The sequence below is a fragment of the Eucalyptus grandis genome, chromosome 5, assembly GCF_016545825.1.
Source record: "Eucalyptus grandis isolate ANBG69807.140 chromosome 5, ASM1654582v1, whole genome shotgun sequence".
Classification (NCBI taxonomy): domain Eukaryota; kingdom Viridiplantae; phylum Streptophyta; class Magnoliopsida; order Myrtales; family Myrtaceae; genus Eucalyptus; species Eucalyptus grandis.
Genome location: NC_052616.1, coordinates 38,165,032 through 38,176,930, shown reverse-complemented (window position 1 = coordinate 38,176,930; position 11,899 = coordinate 38,165,032).

Sequence of the window (11,899 nt, the reverse complement as noted above, 5' to 3'; positions counted from 1 at the left end):
AATGCCAATTTGATCATGAGCTTGATGGTTGGATTTATAGAGGTCGATTTGAGTCGAATCAAATGAGAATTTAATCCAAATTAGGCCAAATGTTGTGCAAATTCGTATGTCCCCATTGCCCACAACAATTGGACCATCTCAAGGCTTCTAAAAGGGAGTTGGCTGCTAGAAAATGGGCAGAGGAAGACAACACACTTGGTGGGACCAAGTCAAGGGAACCAAAGAGATAAGTTGGAGACATGGTGGCCCCCACCTTAGCCAAATCAATCCCCCTCCTTCTCCCTCCTTTACCGTTGACCACCCTTCCTCTCTAGCTCCTTGAAGCCTCTAAAAAACCCAAAAGTTGACCAAACCAGCTCCCTTCCACCACCAAAGCCCGCCGAAGCTCGAATAGCCGCTAGTGCGCCGCCCGCTCGCCCGTTGCACGTCTACTAGTCCCATGAGCCTAGTTGCGTCGTCCCTGGCCATTCTTGCTTCCAACAACTCACTAGGCTAGCACAGGCCACTGTTGGAGCTCCCATAATCACCATGAGCCACCACTTGCCGCCGTGAAGCTTTGCCACAGCCCACTTGACCCCACTGCAATCCTCGTTGATCGTCCTTTGCTACTTCAAGCCACTGGAGCAGCCCTTCTCAACCAAGAACAGAATCGACCAACAGTGGGTTTCCAGCCACTATTTGGCCTGTTTTTGTGGCCTTCCGAACCTCGAAAGTGGTCCCACTTTGGAGTATCTCGACCCTCACCGCGTCCCTATCGTTTTGATCCGAGCGGATCCTTAATCAAGTGAGTTTAACTCACTAATCATTGCTTATTAAGTTAATGATGCTTAAGGGTTGATTAGTTTATATTAAGTATGGATTATGTTGATGTTAGAATAGATTAGCAATTTAATTAACCGTTATTACATGTTAGGTGGTTAGAGTAGTGTAATTAGAATCTAGACAAGCTCTAGTATTTATCTAAAGTAGTTCAAAAATTTTATGAACCCGTCTTGGCTTTTAATTAGGCTTTACGGGCCTAAGTGAGCATTATTGCCATTTATTAATGATTTATTATAATTATTTAATTATTTATTGATATTCTAAAAATTAGACCGGGATAGTTGGTGATCAGAATTTTATGCTGATTGCAGTGGTATGATATGTTTATTTAATTAACTGTTATTTTGTGCAATTGAGTGTGATTTACAATTTTGGGATATTTATCCCAAAATTTATTAATATCAGTATTTAATTAGAAAATTACCGAGTGTCAATTTATAGAGCCAAAAATGTTTTTATCGACCATATAAAATAGTGAGAATTATGGAAAGGAAAATATTGTATTTTGATAACGCCGACTATATACCCACACACAATTATTTTTAACGGGTATCTTTAACCCGAGAAAAATAAGCCAAGTTATTATGTTAATTGAGGAATTTAAGTTTGGAATCCAATGCTCTTGGCCGTGGATGCTTAACCGTGTGGTGGTTTATAGTCGTAGGAAGATGACTATTGAAAGTTGAGATGATGCATATTGTGTGTGATGTTATGAGTTAAATCAAGAAAATCGCCGAAGTATTGCTATGCCCATTAGGTCGTAACCAGCCACCAAAGTATGGTTGTGCCTCTTGGGTCATAATCAACCGCCAAAGTATGGCTGTGCCTATTGGGTCATAACTTACCGCCAATCTTGGAACAGACTGTCCCCATTGGGCTACAATTCACCGCTGAACATTTATTAGGCTGTGCCCTTTGGGCCGTAATTAATAGTTGGAGTGAGTAATTGAAATGACCGTGTGATGGTCCTAATGACATGGACTTGACTATGGTGATTGATCGATGATTCGATCCGATTTAATGATTTGAATTGATTTGTTGATGTGATTTCATGAATTTGTGAATTGTACTGACTTGTAGGAAGGAACGGAGGCAAAGGTAAGTCCTTTGGCTTGTGCTTGTGCTTAGACAGTCCTCGGGGCGTATTTTCTTCCTAGTCGGGTCTTAAGGGGTTGAACTCACTGAGACGTCATCTCATTTCATTGTGAGATAACGATTTCAAGGCTCTAGATGGCAGCTCCTCTTGAACATTTTGGTCAAACTAAAAAATATCACAGAATAGGTACTCTATATTCTGATTCACGGGCACCTTAGGGATCTAGTCTATGAGCTCATGAAGTTTGTGGTCTAGGTTGATGAGGCTCTACCCCATAAGGTATCTCATCGATACAGATCATGGTATTGTCATGAGTGACATGGATAGAGAGAGGGTCTTATTTCAGAATCCGAGGTACCTGTGTATGTGTCGGAGGTTGCTTTTGGGAAAGGCACTATAGATCCCCTTAAAGGTTCGATGGTAGACCCGGTGGACTCGGATCTTGAAGACCTAGGAACTTCGGTGTACTCGGAGGAAGGCTCCAATGTTAGTGAGGAGGTGGAGGAAGAGGATATGTAGTTTTATAAACCCCCCTGTTTTGCAAACCTTGTTTTTATAGACTGGTTTTGTAATGACATGGCTTGATATGTATAAATATATATAAGCGTGTTGTGATTTTCAGTTCAAAAAATTATGGTCATGCTTTTCTATCCTATCTTGTTGTTGTCTGGGGATTAGTTATTTGCTTTCGCATGCAAATTAAAAACTAAATGGATCGACAATGCGTTATAGGACGTTGTTAATTAATTGACCATGGAGGGATGGGCACATACTCGGAGGATCGGGGCGTAACGATAACTGCTTTTGGAGGATGAATATCAAGGTACTAAGGGCATGCAAAGAATCCTAGAGAATGTGCATCAATAGCTATAGTTAGAATAGCAATCGTTCATGTGTAACCGGTGTAGCCGGTGTAACCATGTAAGTGGGCTATGTGTACCTGCGAATAAGTATTATAGAAACTCTTTCATTCACCACAATGTGATATATTTAATTTAAAAGAAGTTGTTATTTTATTCCATGTTTATCTAATTTCTTGGGAATTAATATTTTCTTATAAACCACTAGGGTTTGTCCTAGAGGCCACTCTTTAAAACCGCATATTCTCAAGAAGGGTTGAGGTGGGGACAATTTAACTTTGAGTGTAGATTTCAACTCCTACTACTTGTACGAAAGTAGAGCAAAAGTCTGAGAGTGAGAGTAGAATAGATATAGAATATGACCAACTGAAAATTATATATATATATATATATATATATATATATTCTTGCACTTTAAATTTCCAAAAATCACTTTTCATTTCCTTCTATTCCTAAAAGCCAAATAAAATTTATTTCCTAAATCAACGTAGAACCTCTTTTTCAAAACCAAAATAAACCATTTTGGTAAAAGATTCAGTCTTTGGGTAAAGTATCTTTTCGGCAAACTTAGTAGGACTTTTTGCTAAGTGATTTAAGATTTTTGCCCTGGCAAGTTCCAGAAATCAACAAGAAACTGATAATGCCGCTGGCAATCACCCATTGCCACAAGATGGCATTGACGGGGCTGTGCATTTTGAGCCTTTAGCTGCTCGAGGAGTGGCAGAAGAGAACCAAGGAGGAAATGCCAACGTCCTGAGACACCTGACGGAAAAGCAAATGAAAGAGATGGCACCAAATCTTAACACGGTATCAATCGTAAGGAGGTTGTCCGAGACACAGCAAAATGGCAAGGCTAACTACATAGTCAGCCACATGTCCGATGAAATAAGGTCGATGAACGTAGTCAATGCTCAAGGCCTGGATCGTTTAACCAACCATATCCCTTCAAAGATATCCAGCGGTTGAAGAATACGATTCTTATACATTTGGGCAGTTCAATAATGCCAACAGCTCAGGGCAGTTATTTTCAACTCCTGTTGCAAAAGCCAAAAGCTTCTAACCAAGGTTAAAATAATACCAACATCCACAACATGGTTGGCCGGTTAATGGAAATAATAAAAATAACGTTGGTCCAGAGAATCAGAATGGTATTAACAACTTGGCAAATCAGAATGGTTGACAAACGGACCAGTGCCAAATCTTGAAGATATAAGGCCTGCTGGTGCAGTTGTGACACCAAATGTAGCAAATATTACTTATATGCATAATAATGCTAACGCAGATAACCAGCCATGGCTAACATCACCATCTAGGGGGCAAGATGGTCAACCTAATCCATAATTGACCTTGGAGTAGTACACCAATGAAGTTTGGAACACTTGGGTTGCGATTAGAGATGCAAGACGTGTATAGGAAGCCTTATCCTAAATGGGTGGACAACCATAATTTTCCTAGAGATTATAAGGATCCTAATTTTGCAATTTTTATCAATGAAGATAAACAATGGACGATTGGTCATTGACCACATTGATCGATTAGTAGTGTTCAGCACGAAGAAGCCCAGAAGATCCTAGTTGTATTTATAGAGCAAGTATCTGCAAACGGTGATATGTAGAATAGTCATGAAACCTGGTTTTAAAACATGGGTTTGTATCTTAGGGAAGTCCTTCATAAGGAAGAAAATAATGACCAAAAACTTCTTGTCAATCTCGTCTCCTCTGCATGTCTGAACTATCAACCAGTGCTGTAAAGTCCGTGGTATTGACTTGTATTCCATCGTTGTCATGATCAAATGATGAGTGTGCAATTACTTAACCAGCCCCAAATCGAAATTCATGACACTATAACTCGCATTATACTCTAAAGGGTCTATATGGTTACAGGGGTAAATTTTTAGCTCTGATTAACTTATTTCAGATAGCTTTCTCGTCATTGAAAATACAGAAAATTAATGAGACAAAGCTAAATTTTATAGCTAAAAACAGTTTCTAATTAGCATGACTTGATAGGACATGAGTAAGTCCTTAAAATGCTTTGTTTGGAATCATTGCGGACCTCAACAATCTTTAGACGTGAAGCACCTAGAGGGTATTCCCTCCTTTTCGAGAAGAAAAAGATACAAAGGGGAACATTTTTGTCTTTGGGGTGTGGGGTTGGAGGAGTTGGGCATGTGAACCTCGCACATAAAAATAAGGTACATATTTGGTAGCCTGCCTTGTCAGCAGGCAGGTGCAGATGGCCCCGTTTGGTGGAAACCACCCCTGTCTTGGTTGGGTTACCCTGTAACCAGAACAGTAATGACCCAAGGCAAGCCCCCAGTTACAGGGTACAGGAGGTTAACCTAGTTCTCAATAGTATGACCCGATAAACAGCAGATTGCATAGACTGTTGAACTATAATAAAATTGATTGGGGTTGTTAAATTGGCAACACCTCTTTAAATCAATAGTAAACCTATGCCTAGCTATGGGAACAAGCATTAAATTCCTTCAAAAGACAATTTGAAGAAGTGCTGTTCTTTCTCAAAGATGTCAATTCAACGTGAAGCTTTAGTTTTGACTTCACTTTATTCGTCTAGGATATTTTCCTCATGTAGCAGCGTTTGTGAACATGCCTGCCCACCATTGCACTGTAATTAAAGTGTAGTTTAGGAGTAAGCCACAGAGCAAAAGTGTGAGCTTGGTAGAGAGAGAAAAGAGAGGTTGCATAAAAAAATAAAAGAGTTGTGGGTGTATCTTCGGATAATCTAGTGAACTAGGTAAAAAAATAAGAGTTATGGGTGTATCTTCGGATAATCTAGTGAACTAAGTGTTTGGTATATGGTGTGAGAAGATATACTGTAATAGTTATGCGAGTTTATTTGATGTATTATACTTGTACCGCAACCTGATATAACAAGTGTCTCGAGTTGTCTATTTCAAATTATTATTTTACCATCACCACTACATTTCCACAACCCAACAAAGACCTCATATGGCGCACTGAAGGGATTTCACATTTCCCCTTTTGTTCTACTAGCAAAACCATCTTAAGATAAACGATGGACTCAATAATTTCATGAATCAAGTGTCATGCGAGCAAGAAAGTTCAGGAGGATTAACTCGTATGTCAAAAATGTTTACATTTAGTGTGTGGTGAATTGAAGTATTGCCCTGTACATAATCAAACCATTGATTTGTTTCTCAACCATTAAGGCAATCGATCGGGAATTCTACCTATTTGCTCTCATATGCTAAATCATATTTACAAAGGGGCGAGATTGAGCTGCTCTATGTTTGCAGTGTTAATGTTGCTGCGGCACTCAGTAGCGTACATTACATAACCTTTAAATCCCCTGCTTCTGCTTGTAACCCTCATCCTATCCTCGCCCAATCTCTCTCTTCTCTCTCTACTCTCTGCCACAGCCACCATCGAGGGTGGCGCCGGTTGTTGTTAAGCTCCATCTCATCACCAAGATCACCTCCATCAGCGTTGATGGTGAAGGTTCCCTCCACTATCTCATTGTGACATCCCAGATTTTTAGTCATGTTTTCTATTGAATAAATCGGGCATTTCATTGACGCATCTATAGGGCTGTTTTCAGAACCGATCATTCTAGAGATAACTAGACTATCTGGGGAAACCATTAAGAATTTTAAGGTAAATAAACTTGAGAATTCGATTAGGAATCGGCTACTTGACCATGCTCATCTTTAGAAGTCATTATGGCACATATATAAGTCATTCGATATCAGAGATAGGTTGGTTCGATTGAGATGTGAGGCTAATCATGGATGACACCATTAAATTGAAAAATTCTCGTCGACCAACACTAAACTAATTTTCTTATTGTTTTGGTACCATGTGTCCGTATTTGAATCCTCAAGATTTTCACGACAATCGAGAGTCGTCATTGAGTCGAGTGGGTTTATTGTGGCTTGAAGAAAATCGATCACGGGTCATTTGCACTGGAAAGTTTTGAAAGTTACCTGGTAGTCTAGGTCACGCTAAAAATGCGTTGAATAGAAATTAATAGTGAATTCGAACCTTTCAGAAATTGGAAGTTATGTGGTGTCACGAGCTATTTTAGGGACATTGACTCAGTCTCAGAAGATTTTTTAGAGATTCTGAGATTTTTACGGAAAATCCTACGAACGTCACAAAAAATTAACGAAAATTCGTATGGACCGAATTTAAGCGAGTTTGGACTTTCAAGCTAAGCCTTTGGGTGTTGGGTACTTACAGAAAATTCTACGGGATTTATCTTCATTGAAATTGGACTTTGATTTGGAGATTTTGTGGATAAATTGAAGCTTAAATTAAAGAATTCGGAGCTATGGTAAGGGCAGCATATTTTGGCATCAATATTAGATTTATTGGTGGAAATTTCGTTGGAAAGAAATATGGAACATGCAATCAATGTAAGGGATTGGATTGCTTGACTTTTGTTCCTTCCTCTTCAACTTGCCGTGCACGCTTGGCTGGCCTTTCTCTTCTTCGTGCGAGCTGCCCCTCCTCAACCGAAGCTGCAGCTCTTTTCTTCGTTCACTTTTTCCGCTCTACCGTGTCTTCTTCCACCAACCTGCTTCTCCATTTTCGTTCTTCCCTCTGCCGCACGACCAGTCCACTTTAGCAAAGGGGTTGACCGCCTTCACCGCCCACGATCCCATTGAGAAGTCTAGCGTCGTCGTTCGTGCTTCTCCACCAACAGCACGCGTCCGCGACCAGTTTCCCAAGCATATCCTGCCGCTACCACGTCCACCAACAATCTTCAGGCAGCCACATCCAACGAAGCTACAGCTGCCACCGAAGACCCTTCATCCATTCTCCTTCGACGCTAGCGAAGAAGCCCATCAACCTTCTTCTTCTACCATGAAGACCACAGCCCCACGATTGTCTTCTTCCCTCGTTCGTTTAGTCAGCAAGTCAGCGAAGCAGTTGCTGCCAGTGCATCCTCACGGTCAACAGCAGCAAAACTCTCCCCACCTTGTTGACCGAAGTCCCCACGCCTCTGCCGCCGAAGCCACGTCCTTGCGTCTCCATCCTTTGCAGCCAGCATCGCCCGTAGCTCAACGCCAGTGAATCTAGCGTCTGCAACTTCAGCGATCCCTTCGCTGTTTCTGTCTCAATTGGGCCGCGCGAAGTCGATTAAGGAGACCGCCAGCCCACTTCCAATTTCGGCCAGCATCTCCAGCTGTCTTCGGCCCATCTCCCTCGTAGCAATTCGGCCCACAGTCCACCGAATTTCAACCCAACTCAGCCCAGTTCGCAATTGTCATCACCAGCTTAGTCTAGCAGATTTTCAACGACCCAGCAGTTGGGCCCGTTCATGAGCCCAAGCAATTTCGATCAGCCCACTTGAAGCCCAGGCCCAGACTTTGAAGCCCAGCAAGTTAAGCCCAAGATTCCAGCGAGGCCCAAGCAAGTTCGGCCCAAGCCCAGCTCTTGCTGTGGGCTTGCGAGGCTTGTAGGCCCGGCCCGAGTGTCCGTCAACGCCATTGAAAGTTCGGGTTTTGGCCGCCGTCGCGGTGTTCCGGTCTTCGCTTTTCCAAGTGAGTAATCTCACTAATCTTTGCTTAGTAAACTAATGATGCTTAAGGGTTGATTAGATTTAGTAAGTGCAATTAGGTGGTTAGATTAGCATGGATTAGTGATTATTAGTTAATTGCATTGCATATTAGTTAAATGGTTAGTGTACTTAGCTAGAAAATTGCCTATATTATTTATCGAATGCATCTTGGGATTTTTCCTAACCCGTTTCGGGCTCCAATAAGGCATTACATGCCTAAATTGGATTTTTAGTATTTAATTATTAATTTCCGAATTTATTTTTTCGAAAATTAGGCTAAGATAGCCGACTATCGAAATTTCGTGTTGATTTTAGTGGTACTTTCTGTTTATTTAATTAAACACTAGTTTGTGGAAATTGAGTGAGTTGATGAGTATGTGGGGATTTATCCCAAGATTGATCAGTGTCGGTATTCAATTATAATTTGATTGTGAGAGGTTGTGAGTTGAACCTCGAAAGCCGCCGAAGTATGGCTATGCCAGTTGGGCCGAGATTTGCCACAGAATTTGGAGTCGGTCGCTTCCATTGGGCCGTAATCTGCCACCTATTAAAGGTCGCGCCCGTTGGGCTGTAAATTGCCACTTGTTAAAAGTCACGCCCGTTGGGCCGTAAATTGCCACCTAATAGAGGTCGCGCCCGTTGGGCCGTAAATTGCCACCCGATAGGGGTCGCGCTAGATAAGGCCATAATCCGCCACCTGTTAAAGGTCGCGCCCATTAGGCCGAAATTTGCCACCTAAAGATAGGTTGTGTCATTTGGACCGTAATTTGTTGCCAAGAAATTTGGTAGACTGTGCTCGTGAAGCCATGAGTAAGATTTGAGATTGAATAAGGGAGATGACCAGGGAATGGTCGGATTGACATGAAATCGACTAAGTTGATTGATCGAGATATTGATCTGTGATATGATTGCTTAAGTGCCAATTGAACTGTGCTAATATGCAAGTGGAATCTGAGGCCAAGGTAAGTCCTCTAACCCGTGCGTGTGTAGGCAGCCCGGTTAGCGTATTGATTTCTTAATCGAGTCTTAGTGGGGTAGAACTTGCTGAGACATAATCTCATCCCGGTTGTGGGATAACATTTCAGGATCCTGATGAGGAGCCTAAGGAGAAAGAAATCAAAGAGGAGTACCTGGAGGAGAACCCCGATGATCATCCGAGTACGACTCGGATGAGGACTATGATTTCATCCTCTTTGTGAATCTTGTCTAAATGTGAATAGTATGAGACTAGAAAGTTATGAATAGTTTTGTAAAGTACTTTGAGGTGTAGTTGTATAAAGGTTTGGTTGTAGATTTCAATATGAAAAATATGGCATTACTTTTCTATTCCATTGTTTTATTATCTAGGGATTTATAATTGCTTTAGCATGTGCTTAATGAACGAAAGGGTCAGCGATATTTAGTCCTGGAATATCGCATCATAAAATCGATCAAGTAGAAGGATGTGTACGTGCCCGAGGATCGAGGCGTGACACTCACGACCTTCTATCTCAAGAGCCAAGTACATGGTGGAGCAACCACGAGTTTGCAGTTGGTTGTCAACTAAATTTGTTGCAGGGAGATGGTAAGAGCTTTAGTGTGATGGTATTGTGCAACAGGGAGAGCGGAACAAAAGAAGAATGCCAAGGAGGAGGATGGATTTGGGAAATTCTATAGTACAAATAGTATCCCACCTTTTCTTTACCAAAAAAAAAAAAAATAGTATCCCACCTTTTTGTAGGACTGTTTTATTAGTTAATTCAGGACAGAAAGCATTAACTCCGCTGTTCGGAACAGTTAAACCCTGTCCCCTTCAAAAAGTGATAATTGTCAAAGGATAATAATTTCCAACAATTTCCAACCGATAGAAAAGGCCACCCGATCCACGATAGGTACATGCAATATCACTGTCGAAGTGGGGAAAATCGTGCTCGGGTGTACAAGATTCTACGGGCCTTACGCTTGCAGCGACATGCGCCAAAAATTAGAAAAATCAACGGCGTTGCGAAGTGAGAGAAGCTTAAAACCTATCTCCTTGCTTGACCAAACTGAGCATCCGTTCCTGACCAACATCAAGAGGTTAAAAAGTCAGAATTTATATTAATTCACTCACTTGTTGTCTCTTTTTGAAGGATTTATAAATCGGATGCAATCGATGGCATGAGGTATTGGACAGCTCACGGTGGGTCCGTAAGAGATAATGACCAATGAAGAACCAGATCCAAATAAGATTTTGCCTTTTTATAAGGATTAAGGTAGGGGAGGGCTGCGATATGCACCCTCCCACGTTATTCTAAAACACTAGTTATATTTGGAGAAACCTAGATTTCCCTTAAATAAATATTGTTTTAAGATAATTGGAATATTCATACTGTTTTGCACAATTGATTTACGAATCAAGAGATTGTTTCTCATAAGACTCTTGAATGTGACTCATCACCTATGACTTGACACATCATTTGCTAAATCAACGTGTAAAATAACATATTATTGAAAAACGGTTGAATGTAACTCTTTTTTTTTTTTAATTCATGACTGGACACATCATTTTATAAAAATTCCGTAAATTTGATTTTATAGTATGCGCATAAAATGACAAAGTCTAATTGTTTAACATCATTTTCCTAACATTTTTTAATATTGTCCTTGAACTTGTTAGTTTTCATTCAATGCGGCCCTCCTGTTAAGGATTTAAACGAAATTTGCAGACATGACTGTTAAAGTCGCTGACTTATCATTTTCTTTGTTTAAACTTTAACTTTTTCTTTTTTTTCAACTTGTGGTTTCTTAAACTATTATTTATTTGTTCTTCGGTAATCAGGCTTGATTCCCACAATGAGGCCTATGTCCCTTGCACTTGGGCTTGGACCCCAATAGCCAGGCCCGAGTCCCATAAGGTCGAGCTTCAATCCTAAACCCTAACGCCTCAACTTAGGATATGAGGGTTGTACTCGAAAAACTTTCCCTTAGATGTAGTTTCATATTTCCCTATAATAGAACATGTGAAAATAACTACAATAGCCAAATATAGGAATATGAAACTCCTTGGAAATAAGTTCCTATGGAATACTTTCTAGCATAATTCATTTTTTGTAAAAACTTAAAAAATGCAATTATATTCTACAACTTTCAAACTTGTCTAGTTTGTTCAATCAAGTCCTAAAACTTGTCTAGTTTGTTCAATCAAGTCATATAATTTATTAGCATTTTCCATTTGTCAAGTTAGATTGAGTTAATTGAAAGTCTTGATTGCATTGACTCCACAAATTTTAGGACTCTGCTGTACTTTTTAAAAATTTTATGACACAAATACACTTTCATTACATGTTTTCTTTTTAAAAGTTCTAAAACTGCATTGTTTTTGTAGCAAGTTTTAGAATTTTCAATACATTTATCCCATATTTAAAAGGCTGTAGCTAAAACTTGTTTAGATGGGCAATAGCATCACCGTATGCCCATCTGTTTAACTGTTTTGTCTTGGTTTTCTTTTACATGTAACTTATGACAAGTTTTGAGCGAATTTAGTAATGAACATGTTCAATTAATTCTTTCTTAGAGAATTCATTTCAAACTAATGCTAGGATTTTTACTTGTA